The sequence below is a fragment of the Rhagoletis pomonella genome, unplaced genomic scaffold (genome assembly GCF_013731165.1).
Source record: "Rhagoletis pomonella isolate Grant_MI unplaced genomic scaffold, Rhpom_1.0 Rhpom_scaffold_00003, whole genome shotgun sequence".
NCBI lineage: Eukaryota > Metazoa > Arthropoda > Insecta > Diptera > Tephritidae > Rhagoletis > Rhagoletis pomonella.
In genome coordinates, this window is record NW_023458557.1 from 98,993,295 (window position 1) to 99,007,874 (window position 14,580).

General features: G+C 34.7%; 1 protein-coding gene across 2 annotated transcripts in view; it reads left to right on the plus strand.

Moving 5' to 3' along the window:
• LOC118735949 (gamma-aminobutyric acid type B receptor subunit 1) overlaps positions 1-14,580 on the plus strand; it is a 448,224-nt gene that overhangs the window by 15,839 nt on the left and 417,805 nt on the right. For both annotated transcript variants that reach the window (XM_036466004.1, XM_036466006.1), the window contains exon 2: positions 2,120-3,448. The gene's annotated coding sequence lies outside the window, so the exon portion shown is untranslated. The remainder of the gene's footprint in view (positions 1-2,119; positions 3,449-14,580) is intronic.

A 14,580-nucleotide genomic window follows, 5' to 3' on the forward strand; every position in this document is an offset into this window, starting at 1 on the left:
AAAAAAAAAATTTCAAAACTTGTCAAAATTTGGTGCGAAATAATTTTTTCGACCACTGGTTGTTTGTAAATATTTTTCTTTATTTAAATTAAAAATCTCAACATTTTTACGAAAGTTTATTTGATTTTTTTTTTTAATATTGTACAAAGTTTGAAACTTGGATTCGAACGCTTTTTGTTAAAGAATGAACTCTATTTTTTATAAAAAGAACTCAAATTAAGTAACAAAAAAAAAAAATAAAAAATTTCAAAACTTGTCAAAATCTGGTGCGATTAAATTTTTTTCGACCACTGCTTGTGTGTAAATATTATATGCACATTTTTATTCGTTATTTGTTAACAAACTTTATAAAACTTGGTTCGGTTTATGAATAAATAGATGAATTACACTTAAAAACAAAATTAACAGAAAGACCAGCGAAACATCAAAATACATAAATTTTTTTTTTGTAAATTAGGAGATATCTATGGGTGGGGAATTTTACGTAATTTTTTCTGGCAAAATCGGGGAATTTCATTGTAGAAATCGGGGAATTATCAAAATATGAGTTGGCTACCCTGGTGCATAGGCAGAGATAAGAAAACCGAAGAACCTTTCAACGTCCATTTTAGTATGTGATTTGTAGATTCTTTCCACGCACATATACACAAATTGGCCAAAAAAATATCAGCGTTCACAGCTTTCTTATTGTGTTACGGTTGGCACAAATATGTAGTGTTTCCTGTGCAATTTTCAAATGAAATATCCACCATCTCAACAAAACCGCACCCATCTGAGCCGCTGTTTGGATTTCTACTTTAATTTTATTTGATTTTGGCTACAATTTAATGGATGACCTTAAAGGCAGGTTAAATTTCAACCAATGGCAAAAATCTACATACAAACATTAATATATTTAAATATTTACACAGGTATGTATATACTAGTGTATATGTACATGTGTACATATGTATGTATCTATATTTGCGTTTGTATTTGTTTACGATAAATTGGCCACGGTTTGTACGACAACTTCCGTTATAGCAGCCAACAGCCCAGAAGAGTAAATCATACAAAAGCCATATACCAACAACAAAAATAAAATCTATATCAACAACAAAAGGAATTACATGACACCACTACAAACAACAACAAAAGCCATTCTGCGTTTGCAAATGTTGTAGTTATTTGTAACAGAAATATACACAAAAGCAACAATTTAATGGACATTAAGCACAGTGTTTACAAATAGCTCAATGTACATATATAGATACATACATACACACACTTAAACAAAGAGGTGTATGTTTACAACAACATCATTCAATTGGATTTGGTAGCTCATGGATATTGAGTGAATTGCTAGAAACGGAAATGCTGAGCAACAAACTCATTGGCTGACTGACAAACTGACGAAGATTAATATGCCGAGACTAGAGTGAGGGAACAAAGTATGCAAGATACAGCTTGCAGGAGAGCGGAGAACAGGTAGGCAAAGAGGCAGGCGAAGGACAGACAAGTGTTAAGTGCGCACGTAGAACGGAAGTCATCATTATTTTACGCCATTAGTTTCAAGTGACGATGGAAGAAGCGCTTGTCAAAGAGAGTATGCAAATATTAGGGCTGTACTTATTCGTGTGGCTCTCTTAGTGGGTATTTGAATAAAATTCTTAGAAAGGAAAATGTTGCGTATGTAGTTAATTTAAAATCACCTTATACACATTTTCATCCTAATTGATAAAACATAAAGAGACCCCCACATTTCTCAAGTAAGATTTTTCCTGAACAAAATTTGTATTTGAAAAGCAGAAAAATATTAAAACCTACTGAAGAAAACTGCCCCATAATTTATTTCTTATGAATAACGCCATTCAAATATAAAAAAAGTATTTCTCGTATATTTTGTTTTGAGGTGCTTCAGCAGAAAACATTGCGAGCCCTAACCGCCAAAATAACGTAAGCGACATTTTTTTCAAATTTTTCTTTTTGATGCAGTAATATTCCTAGAGCACCTATGTATATGCATTTCTGCATCGAAAAAATTTCGCCTATGTTATTTTGGCGGTTAGGGCTCGATTTATTTCATATTTTTCCGCTTTTCTATTTCGGCTATTATTAATCACTCACGTTTTATTTTTAGTGCTGCCACCCCGATTAATCTCTAGACGCTAGCGCAAAAAATACAATTTATTTGTGAAACGCAATCCGATGACAAATCTGTACATACTTATTTACACCCAAACCTATACGACGAAAGCAAGAAGCTAGAGAAAACATGCAAAAACATGTATTCCAATAAATTGCATATTTCAAATAAAAGAATTTGTTCAATGAAACGCCAGTAAAATGGAGGAAATTTTGAATGGATAAAATATGCAAAACTAAAAGGTGAAAAGTGCTAAATAAAATGCTGAGTTGAAAAGTAAAGTTGAAAATGATAAAGTGCTATGTGTACTATGGTACTATGAACAATGAATGAATGAATGAAATTTCGAATTCATTGTGAAGTGAAATACAGAAAATGTAATCGTGTGTGCTTACATACTTAATTACATATATACATATGTGCATATATGGCATAGGCATTCCATTTGTGCGCGCTTAAAATCTCTCCTCATCACTCATACGCCCTGACGCATCCAGCTGTGGCCTCCCTGTGACTTATTTCTTCGCTAGCAGAGAGCAAATATCAAGCGAGTAAAGCAGCAGCTGGGCAGCTAACAAATACCATAAGTCGACATCGCCGACATTAACCAAAGTCCGAAAGCCCTCCCCCTCCCCCGAACCAATGACAGCGCTGTCTCTTAGCCAACAGCGCTGAATCCAATTGACAAATGTTACATACAGACAAGAATTACTTTCTTTATATGCCCTTTAAGCCGCACAATAAACAATGAACAGGCAAAAAAGAAAGCCTGAGTTAAAGAGTGAATGAGTTATGTCGAAAGTGAACGTAAAGAAAAATTAGCAAAGGAAAGAAAACATTTGAAGCGAAAAAGAAAATAAATCGATTCAAAACCAAAATAAATAAAATTCGCTAAAATAAATAAATGCGAAAAAGTGCTAAAGAGCTAAAGTGTTAAAAGCCAATACCGAATAGAAAACACATATACCAAACTACGTAACCAATATGCCAGCGTGAAGCGCAAGTTTAGCATTCTGTTCGATTTAAAGTACGTAAAGCAACTAGCAAATTCCGCCGCCAGCAGCTGCCTTCTTCAAAATATAAATACAGAAACAAAAACAAACAAAAAAAAAAAAAATACAAAACAAAAAAAAAAAACAGACACAACGAAATCTTTCTATCTTTCACCATTACTTGCCGCTCCAATTCACGTTTAAAATAAAGGTATAAACAACAACAAGAGCAAGAGAAAGAAAAAAGTTAGTAGAAACAAAGTAAGCGAGCAACGAAAAAGTTTTTCAACTGTTCCAAAGTTTCAGCATACGTTTCAACGTTTTACGAAAAGTGAGTACAATCTTTAAAAATGCTTGCATATACTTGGGGTTTACATATGATGTACATATGTACATATGGTATGTATACACATAGGACATCAATAGCTCAATCAAGCTTAGCTAAAGTTTCCCTACTCGTTAAGTATTATCTAATACTTTGAAACGGATATAAGTTCATAGCCTAAAGAAAAAATATGCATACGTAAATACATACACATGTACATACATATAAATATGAATGTACACAAAGCTTGTTGCTGGAGTTCCTTTTTCAGGCTTGCATTTTCGGTAACTTTCAATGTTATCCTTTCGATCCATCCATCCATCAGCGTGTGTAAACCCATTAAAATTCAATTAGAAGCAATAAAGAAAATAGGCGAAAATTTGCGGCAAAGTACAAGTGTAAAGAAAAAGCGAAAAACATAAAATGGTAACTGGTAACAAAATTTGCTTAAAAAAAAAATTTTCTTGCGTCTATTAAAAAACTGCTCCACCGCCTGGTAACGAATTTTTAAATGCCTGAAATTTATGCCTTTCTACTCTTATAATGGAGTTTTAATTTCTTTCTGGTTTGAGTTAAATTACATAAATGATTCAAAAAATTTAATGAGTGAGATACAAACTTGACGAATTTGGGAAATGAAATTCATTCAAACTTACACTTATTTATTTCCGGGCAGAAATAGTTTTGTTTACATCCGAAAGCAAATTTTGTAAAATACAAAAAAGGAAATTAGCACTTAAGTTTCAGAAATGTAGTTATTTGCAAATTTTATTAGCCATATAGGATAAGTACACATAAAAACATTGCTCCGAGCTGATTTGTAGATTCCGGGCACGAAATGTGATTTTATGCGCTCTGGGAACTTTTGGCGCGTGTTGACACATTTTTTGACACTTGCGAGAGAGTAACTTATTTTTACGTACTAAGTAACGAAACAGCCCGGAAAGCGTGTGGAAAAAATCTATTATTATTGATGTTAATGCTGGTTCCCAAATAAGGGCCTTCGTCTACTTTTTCAAACTTTTAACTGTCAACAGTGGTGTGGGTGCCAAGACGCGTGAAGTTTTATCAAAATGTCAAACATTTTAATCAGTATTTTGGTATGCTGTTTTGTAGCCAATTTTAGTATGATAAAGTGCTAGTTTGAAGTAACTAGGACTTGCCGCTGATTTTTAGCAATTTTTTTTTGTTGACGGTGTCAAGCGTTTTCTTCTATACAAAATATGTTCCTCAATTTTTTTGTTTTGTTTTATATGGAGGAACATGCAAAATAGGCTACCTAGAATCTTTTTAATTCTGAATAAAATGTTCGAAATTTTGATAGACATTTGTTGAAAATTCGTCGGAATTTTATAATTCATATGCAAGTTTGAAATTTTTTACTTGCATGGCTTTTGTCAGATAGTGAGCTATACATTTATAAGTAATTAATGATAAACATAGTATAAAAGCAATAGAAAAATAGCCAAACTTATTAAAATGTCGCGTCCCTATTTGATTGTCCATCACCTTACATATTTGTCCGCCGCTTCTGACTCTTTTATGTGTTTTAACATTTTATTTTTAAGCGAACTTTTCATTGAAGCTCCGAGAAAAACAAACCATAAAAACAAGGAATCATAAATTTTCTTATTCGAGTAAGGGAATTTTACAACTTCGTAAAATTAAGATTAACAAAATAATATTTCGAAAGAAGACGTATAAGAAGTAAAAGACTTATCGAACAACACAACAAGCGATGCAATAACTAAATTATTGTCATATTATTGTCATAAATTTGTATTTGCAGAGATCTTAAAGAATAGCTATTATTACCGAAAAAGTATAAAAACAAAAATCATAACTTTAATTCCCCACACTGCAGTCGGTGCGACCCTGTCGACTAATTTTCATAAAAAAAAAATCTGCATATGCCGCCACAAAAGACTGATGCAGCTAAAGTAAAACACAATAAAAGTAAAAAAAAAAACAACTTTTGGCATAGCAATAGCTTAAGATTGTTAAAAAAGCTCGGTCGCCATGCGGAGATGAATTGAATTTAGAGCACTTTAAAATTGGCCGAGAAAATTATGTCAGACTCGAGCGCGCTTTTTGGTAGACAAGCGGTTTAATTAACGTCGACGAGGCGGAGATTAAAGTGCTGGCCGAATTTGTTTTATATGAATAGAAATTTTATAGAGAAAAGGTTAGGAGAGCGATTGAAAAGTGGGTTATTTGTCCTAAATTGCTAAGAAAAATTTAACCCTCTTTGGTAGTACGTAACATACTAAGATACATAGAACTAGGATACAATTTGTACTAAGATTAAATTTCTACAAATATTAATCCAACTAATTGTTTATGTAAATTATTCTAGTTTGTTTGTGGGGTTGGTTTATACTTACATAAATATATCCTAGAGAAAAAAAATAAATAAAAATAAAAATAAAGCGAATATAGGATGAAGGAGCATATTCCTGCCTTTCGTGACTTGGCGCAAAAATTGAAAGTAATGGTTCCGCACGTCATGCGGACTGCGCCCCTCGTGCGGGTGGGCGGGAAAGGAGGGTTGAACCATTGGGATTATAAAAAAAAAAAAATTAGTTAACAATCAAGCAGATAGCTGCAATCGTGTTTAAATAGAAACTATGACAGCTCAATAGTGGTTCCGATGCATGCTTGATTGGTTGTCACCCTGGTGATAAGCAATTAGCAAGTTTGCAATTTTGATTCCACAACTCGCCATTTGGCGGCGTTAAACGAATTTGAGGCAGCTGCACTCTAAAACATTCTGCAGGAATGGCTTGCCGAGTGTCTTAAGCCTCATTCTTGCGAGGGCTGGACGCTCGCGCAGGAAACGTTCGACTGTCTCTTTTGAGCCAAGGTCATCGCAACTGCGACAGAACTAGTTGAAGGCAAATCCTATTCTTGCGGCATGTACCCCACCGGGCCATGACCCTGAGCACACTGCAGTAATTTTGTAGGTATGTTCTTTGCTCATTCTGAGGAGCGCTGTGGTTTTAAGTGGGTCGTAGGACACCCAGATTTGTCGGCTAATCCTGTACGATCCGTTATGGTTCCACCTCTGCTTGGCTTTCAACTGACTCCTTTTCGTAATTGTCTCTATGTCCCGGGACTCATATTAGGGTAATTTCGTATTGATTAGAGATATAGGCCAGCTCTCTCCTACAGTCATCCACTACTCGAGATCTAACAGAGGTACAAGGAAGTGCCTTAATGGCTGATTGGCTATCCGAGAACATATTCAGATAGATATTTGGGAAAAGTTTTAGATTTTTTTTTTTGTCAAGAGATTTCACACTAAATTTAAATCGTTGTGAATAATAAGCGTTGTGAATAATAAATAAGCGATAACAAGAAGTTTGTTTTTTGCAAAATATGCACTATTGACTGAGTGCCATTTTAAAAGAAATTTCATGATTCGTAAAAATGACTTAACCATTTCCATTGGAAGACGCCCAATAAAAACATGCATTTGCATTAGATTCCGAGCCTTACATATGTATTCCCACTGTTTAAAATACATACATATTTACATACATACAGTATTGGCCAATACAATAGCACCCCCATTTCAAAGTGATATTGTTTGCCACTCATGTTTATTTACTTATTTTTAAAAATTTTCAATTAAAATACAGTTCATTCTCTCACAAAACTCACATAAACTTAAGTTTAAAACTTTTTAAAAGACCGCAAAAGAGTGCAACAAATTTTCACCCAAATTTCAAACTTTTTTCTCAGAAGCGGTAGAATTTTTTTGAATACACAGTTGTATAGCCCATTCAATTTTAGTCCAATAATGTGCAAGTTTCAAGTGGCTAAAAATTACTTTTGATTTTTTAGAATTTTTTTCGCCGAGGATGTTGCGGGTTTCTGCCATATAAAAATAAATTGTGTTTAGTCGTTATATGGAAGCAAATGAGACAAAAAAAATTCTAAAAAAAAAACGGTAATCTTTAGCGACTTGAAACTGGCACATTATTGGACAAAATTGAATGCGCTATAAAACTGTGTACTCAAAAAAATTCTAGAGCTTCTGAGAAAAAAGTTTGAAATTTAAGGGAAAGTTTGTTGCACTTTTTTGCGGTCTTTTAAAAAGTTTACAACATTGGTTTATATGGGTTTTGTTGGAAAATGAGCTGTATTTTAATTGAAAATTCTTAAAAACAAATAATTAAACATAAGTGGCAAACAATATCGCTTTGAAAGGGGGGTGCTATAGATATGTCCAATACTGTACATGGTATATGGATGTAAAGTGATTTCCATTTGTAGCATGACTACACGAAATAATCCGATTATACTATTGGCTAAGTTAGAAGCAAAATTCAATAATTTCATAATTAAAATGTAAAAGCCAAAAAATTGATGTTTGCTATGGGTGAAAGATTTAATTACCCGAAAGCTATAAATTTAAGTAGCTGTATGTTTAAGGTGTTGCGAAATGTTACGTGTAATGCTTGTAAAAAGCGCACGCCCAAATGCTGGCATATTAATATTCACATATGTACATACACACCTACATAAAATAAACATGTATGTACGTAGCAATACATGGCAGTGTAGCAAGCCAAATTTTCATTGAAAATTTGTACGTGTGCAAATATTTACGAATATTAAATATGGAAATCACGCAAACTGGCATTTATGGTTGGCTTTTCGTAAAAAATCTGTGCATAGTTTTAGGCGTGTAAACGCGTATACATTTTGTTATTAACAAAGCGATGAGCGATGTCTGTAGGCTGTAGCCGAGTGGTATTATGTCGTCAAGCCGACGGCACCACTTTCTCCCATTCCTCAACAGAACAATAGCACGTTCGCACGCCTAAAAGCATGCTACATATTTAAAATGGGAGCTGGTAGGGCGGATACTCCTATATAGAAATAAAACAAAATGAAAGAAATACATATAGAAAACAAGCTGTGGAAAATGAAGCCACTAAAAGGACTCTGCTAATTCAAGGCTAGTATTTTTCCACATTCAAATCGGAAATGAAATTTGTGTTGTTGTTTGTAATATGCAAGTCTGTTGTTGTCACTATGCTTTCATTATTATTATATTTTCATGAATTTTAGGCGGTTTAGAAATTTTCGGCACGCACAAGATTTGCCACGTGGTCACTAATGATGATGATGGTAATGATTTTTTTACGTTTATATGTACATAAATACATATATGCGTGTGGGTGGCTAAGTGTTTACGTGCGGGCGAGATTTGGACATTTTTTTCTGCTGCCGCTTGATGAATATTTATGCGTGCCAATTTAGTTGCACTATCCTACGTTTCACCAAAGTCGCGCAGGTCAATTCAGCTTGTTACTTATTAGCCATATGGACTATATACAAGAAAATGTAAAAGATAACATGGTGATCGCACTAATGATTAACGCTTGTTTAAATATATGAAGACAAATTGCCTACCAGCGAGGAAGGTACGAGTACAAATGGAAAGGTGGCACGAAAATTGCGAAATATATCAAAAGATTAAGAAAGCTGTCAATGGAGAGAATACTTAAAGGTAGTAGGTGAAATTATAAATGCTCTTTCGGTTCCAAAAAGAAAGATGTCAAAATAAAAGTGAGCAATAAATCAAGTAGTATGTTTTAGGCATTAGCAAGAAATTAGGACGTGGGTGGCATGCGAGCGCATATAACAATATATTCAAGTTAGAAAGGAACGCATCGATATGAAAGACTTTCGAACACTTCGTCCAGCCGCTTTTGTTTTGTTGAGTTCGTTTAAGGGAAGCAATTCATTGATTAGGAAGAACTGCATCAAAATCAGTTTAGAAATAATAAGCGCATGTTTTCAAACCTCTTTCGAAAAAATATGAAAAATTTTTGTGTACTTAATTCCAGTATGCATTTTTTTTTTGTACTAAATTTCCAGTCCTAAAATCTTATATGTAGTACCAAAGTTTAAGAAAAAATTTTGTTACTAAAATTGACAGCTAAAATTGACTACCAAAAAATTGCAACCGAAGTTTAGTGTCAAAAATTCGAGAAATTGTACTAAACAATAAATTTTTAGTACATGTCACATGTGCCGTATGCAGTAAGATTTCCTCCTCAGATTTATGATTACTCGTACGCCTACAAAAATCATTCTCTGTCTGAATTGCTCAATTTGCCTCGCAATTCAGTTACTCTTCATTTTATGACCGAACATTTTTGTAAGTTTTTGCCAAAATGAATAATGGATTTTTTTCTTGATTGCTCCAGTGGAAATTTCCTTTTTTTTTTTTTTTAAATGAGAAAATTATGAATATTTAATGAGCTAATTGTAAGTGGGCGTGCAGTGCAGTCTGCTTGTCTTGACAGCGAACATTCACGCAACGCTTGCACGCACATGTAACTGAAGGGTGTTCCAAAATATTGGTTACCACTATTTATTTTTACATCTGCATAATAAGTATCGTGTGAAAATTATAAAATTACAATGATATATACAACAGCCTTTATTATCAAATAGCATTTTTGCAGTACCAGTGGTATTCACTCCAAAAAATATTTGTGTTTGGTGTAGGGACACAGACTTAATATTGCTTTCTATTTACATAGTAATTATGAATTCTATGGCATAAGTCAGCATAATATAAACATGTGAAATTTGTGCCTATATACAAATATAAAATCCAGCTAACTTGACAAAATTAGCGCAGAGTAACGTAGATTGGTGTTAGACGCCATAGAAATAGTCCTTGCCATATCGGACTGCCGATTTTCTGGCCAGAATATCTGCTACATCGCTCATGTAACCACAGTGCTCGGGTACAATAGACCTTATTCACATAGTATGTACTTAATGCTTATGAACAGTTGGCGGAAATCCCACACCAACTTTGAAATAACTTTATTAGCTTTCAAGATGAGCAGTGCCATTCTGCCGTGGTCTTGGGCTACGTTCCATGCCTTTCTGGTTTCAAACTCTTATATACCACTCTGGCGATTCTCTAGTCGGTACAGGAGACCACAATCTAAAAAGCTGACACGAACTCTATAGATAAATAATTCTATTGGACTTTCTTTAAGCAATCCGTTGTGGCAAAGTACCTGCCGTTTTTCGTCATCTACAGTAGACGTAATAAATTTCGTTGGAAAGATACTTGCAATCAGCGGCATATTATTTCATCTCCCTTGCCCACGAGTGTTGATCAGATAGGGTTCTGTGTTGTCAAGGACCTCATTAAAGTCTCGGAAGCTACCTATAGCCAATTAATTGTTTGCAATCGAGGTCTTAAGCTCCGAGAAGCGTTATTGGTTAGTCTAACTGGTTGTTAGCGAAATTGATTGTAACTTAAGGGCATTTCTTATAAAAACAAGTTAGAAAGTCTAAGTTCGGGCGGAGCCGAACATTAAATACCCGGCGCAAGTATTAAATATATGTTTTTTCAACTTTCCGAAGGCTACCGCTACATGGTCAGCCGGGGTGTATCAATTTTGAGTAAATAAGGATCCTTAAATTTCGAAATATTGAAGTTTCAAGCATTTCTGAAATTAACCGTTATATGAAAAGCGGCCGTAATTTTAGTACGATTTCAATAATTTTCAACGTTTTGCTTTTATGTGGCAAGCACAATAACCATACCGAGTTTGGTACAAATTGCTAGAACGGTTAGCGATATACATATATGTGATCATAAGTGGGCGGTGCCACGCCCATTTTCCAAAATTTTATCATAAACGTATTTCCTGGTAAAGAATTGTTGCAACCATCAATTTTGAATAATATTTACTGGTTTATCGAAGATTTTGTATTTCTCTAAATTACCGTTATATGGGATGTGGGCGTGGTTATTGTACCAAGGCCAATAATCGTGCCAAGTTTAAAAAATTTATAATATTCTTATTTTTCGTCTGAAAATTATTGTAAATATCAATTTTGAGTGTTAGTTACTAAAATATCAGTTTCCTTATTTCTGGAAATTACCGTTATATGGGAAGTGGGCGTGGTTGCAGTCCGATTTCGCCTATTTTCAATACCAACTTACCTTGGATAAATGGAAACCTACATACCAAATTTCGTTGAGATATCTCAATTTTTGCTCGAATTATCGTGTACACGGACGAACAGACGGACGGACAGACAGACATGGCGTATGTATGTATCTGCAAAAGTGTAGTTCCCACGATTTCGGTGTACCTACTACACTTTTTCGCAAATACACATTCTCTCGTATCTACTCTGCCCACTTATTTCGCAGCCAGCCGCTGTAGAACAAATCAATCAGTGCTGTTGAATATCTTCATCAATCAAATATGAAATTATGAATGTTGACATCCAATGTCATCTAGCGAAACATAAAATATGAGAAGTTGTAGAGCTTAGTTACATAAACATAAGTTTGACTAGAATTTTTTTGCTCAACTTTTACTTTACTTTCTTTATACACACACATACATAGTTGATATGTGCTACATGAATATGTATTTGCAAGTGATTTAATCACATTGTTTGCCTAGTTTCGCAAACTTTATTATTAAATGTATAAAACTTGGCATATTTTTAGGCATCGCATATTTGATTTCGCGTGTAGTTATGAGAGAGTGATGCTTGCCAAAGTTTTAGTCAATCATAAATTAAGTAGATTTGTTTGCTAGATAAATTTGTCTGGCCAGTTTAAGCGGGCTAATGAAGGCTTACACATTTCTTAAATATTTCCCAATAAAAAAAAATTTTAGCGGTCTGCGGCTTTATCAAGAAAAATTACAATTTTCAAATTTGTGGAAATATGTGGCAAGCTTATAAGTATGCGCAGGCAATTTTTATGAAAATAAATTAATGAAAATAAGCGTTTTGTAGCATTTTTTTTTTATTCACTTTGACCGGTAGGTGGCTCTGGAGTCGTGAAATTTGGTTTCTATTGTGTAATCTAAGAAAAAATAATACCGATCGGTGGCGCTGGTGTGCAGTTATTTGTTAAAGCCTTTATAGCTCTATTAGGCACATTGTCAGAAGACTAAGCAGCCAGATATCTTAGCCAGAAAGTACTTAGACGGATATGTTCAAATAAAAATCATAAGAATCGGTTCTGCAAAGAATTGTATCTCGATCAAAGACCCGGCACTTCGATAATATATAAGTTATACTCGTAGATGATACAGGACAGAGATGTCGTATCCCTACTTGATTATGTTAGTTAAACCCTCGCAAATTTTGTACCCATGAGCTTTGGTCTTCATTTCTGCAGCTCCTGTAGAAGTCGTTATGGGGAACCCCTAACCTATCCGCGTGTCTTTAGATGGCAACATATATATTTAGCATGTTAGCAGGCCCATAGCTGTTGCCTAATTCCATATGTTTAAAATGAAGAGAACTTTCGACCGTTGCTTTTTCTATTTCGGCCACATAAGTTACGTATTACTGCAAGTGGTGAGACTACATAGTCCACCAATCACTTGTTGTTTAAGAGATAGGTCCCTTAGAATGAGCTTCGGGTAGTAAGCGGTATGTCCAAACCCCTGAAATTTGGATATGTCATTTACGGCTAGTTCGGCCGTCTTCTCGGCGCCTGGTATGTCCCAGTGTCCCGGCATCCAAATTGGTCATCCATTTCGTTTAGAGATATGCGGCAGTCCGTTATAGTTTTTGAGTTGCATGATTTTTTCAGCTCCAACTGGGATGAGAAGACCCACTTCCTACCCTGAGATCTAATTTTGAGTCATCGGTGCAGAAGTGGACTGATCCATTTTCTTCTGGAGCGGCCTGCTGAATATTCTCTATCTAGAATAGAAATTCCATACCTCCTTGTGAAGTTTAGATTTGGTAAACAGTAATCCGTACACGGTAGATATGTCGATATTATTTGGAATTGCGGTGTGGCCATCTTGAGTGGCTCTCTAGCTGGTAATTCCAATAGACTCAAGGCGGAATACCCCGCTAATGGGTTTCAAACAATTTATTTATTGGAAAAATATTGAGTAGGATACACAGTGTCTCCGAATGGAGTTGAGCAGAGCAATACGGTTCTTTGCACCTATTCAAGTGCTTGTGTTGCTGTTCACTTGTCGAGTATGGGCCACCATACCAAGCCTCCGTAGAGCAAAATTGGCCTAACTACAACTGTGCATAGCTAATGTAAAATGCTTCTCCTTGCAAATATTAAACCGCATTGAAGTTTCATAAAGGCATTTGGGAATGGGTAAAAATTGCCCAATCACATTCCTCGAAGCCGAGCTCGGCTATCGTTTAAAGCCAAATTTACTTTAAATTTCAAGATTTTCTTCATCTTTAAAAAAAAAAACACCACCTGCATTAAACCGTCCCAAAACGCACGCAATTATCACTAATGAATATAATAATTTAGCTCATATTTTTAATTAAAAATATTTTATGAATAATTTTTCAGGGAAGTTTCGTGTAAATGATATTCCTAAAAAAGTTTTTAATTTACAAAATTTATGACAACCGAAAAATGTTGCAAACTTCTTGTATGCCATAATTTTGCAAAAAGTAGAGGATGAAGTAGAAATGATAAACGGGTTGAACATAAACACGGCGAGCACCCGCTTGCAGAGTCATGAATACTTTTAATGTGACTTGTAAAAACTTATGACAACACCATTTACAAAAGCTCACTCACACATATGTATGTATGCATGACTTACAATAATAATATATGCATATATGTATGTGTGCAAACTTACACAAAATTTTGTAAAACAAAATATTTTACCAAATGCAAAAGCGGCCATATAAACGTGCATACACAAGGGAGCTGGCACAAATAAGCATATACATACATATATGTAAATACATAAACTGTATATGCATGCTTTGTCTGCTACTACTACACACATTTTTGGTAATTGACCTCATTAGGCAACATCTTGACTTTTATTACCGCACAGACTTCTTGTGAAATTTCGTAGCGTTGATAGAGCACGTCGCTTATAAGCTGCTCATGCACACACACACACACACGCACACACACACACACACACACACAGTGAGTGCTCATTTTTAATGCGTAAACAATAAAAGGAAACGAAAAAGTTGTGACAAAAATAAAAAATAAAAACAAAATTAAAATTAAAAGAAAACACATAAAGTCAGTGCGAAAGCGCCGCGAGGACGGAAAGCAAATGAATCTCTCAATTTCCCTTTCATCACCTCAGTAGCTGGCTGCTGCGTGT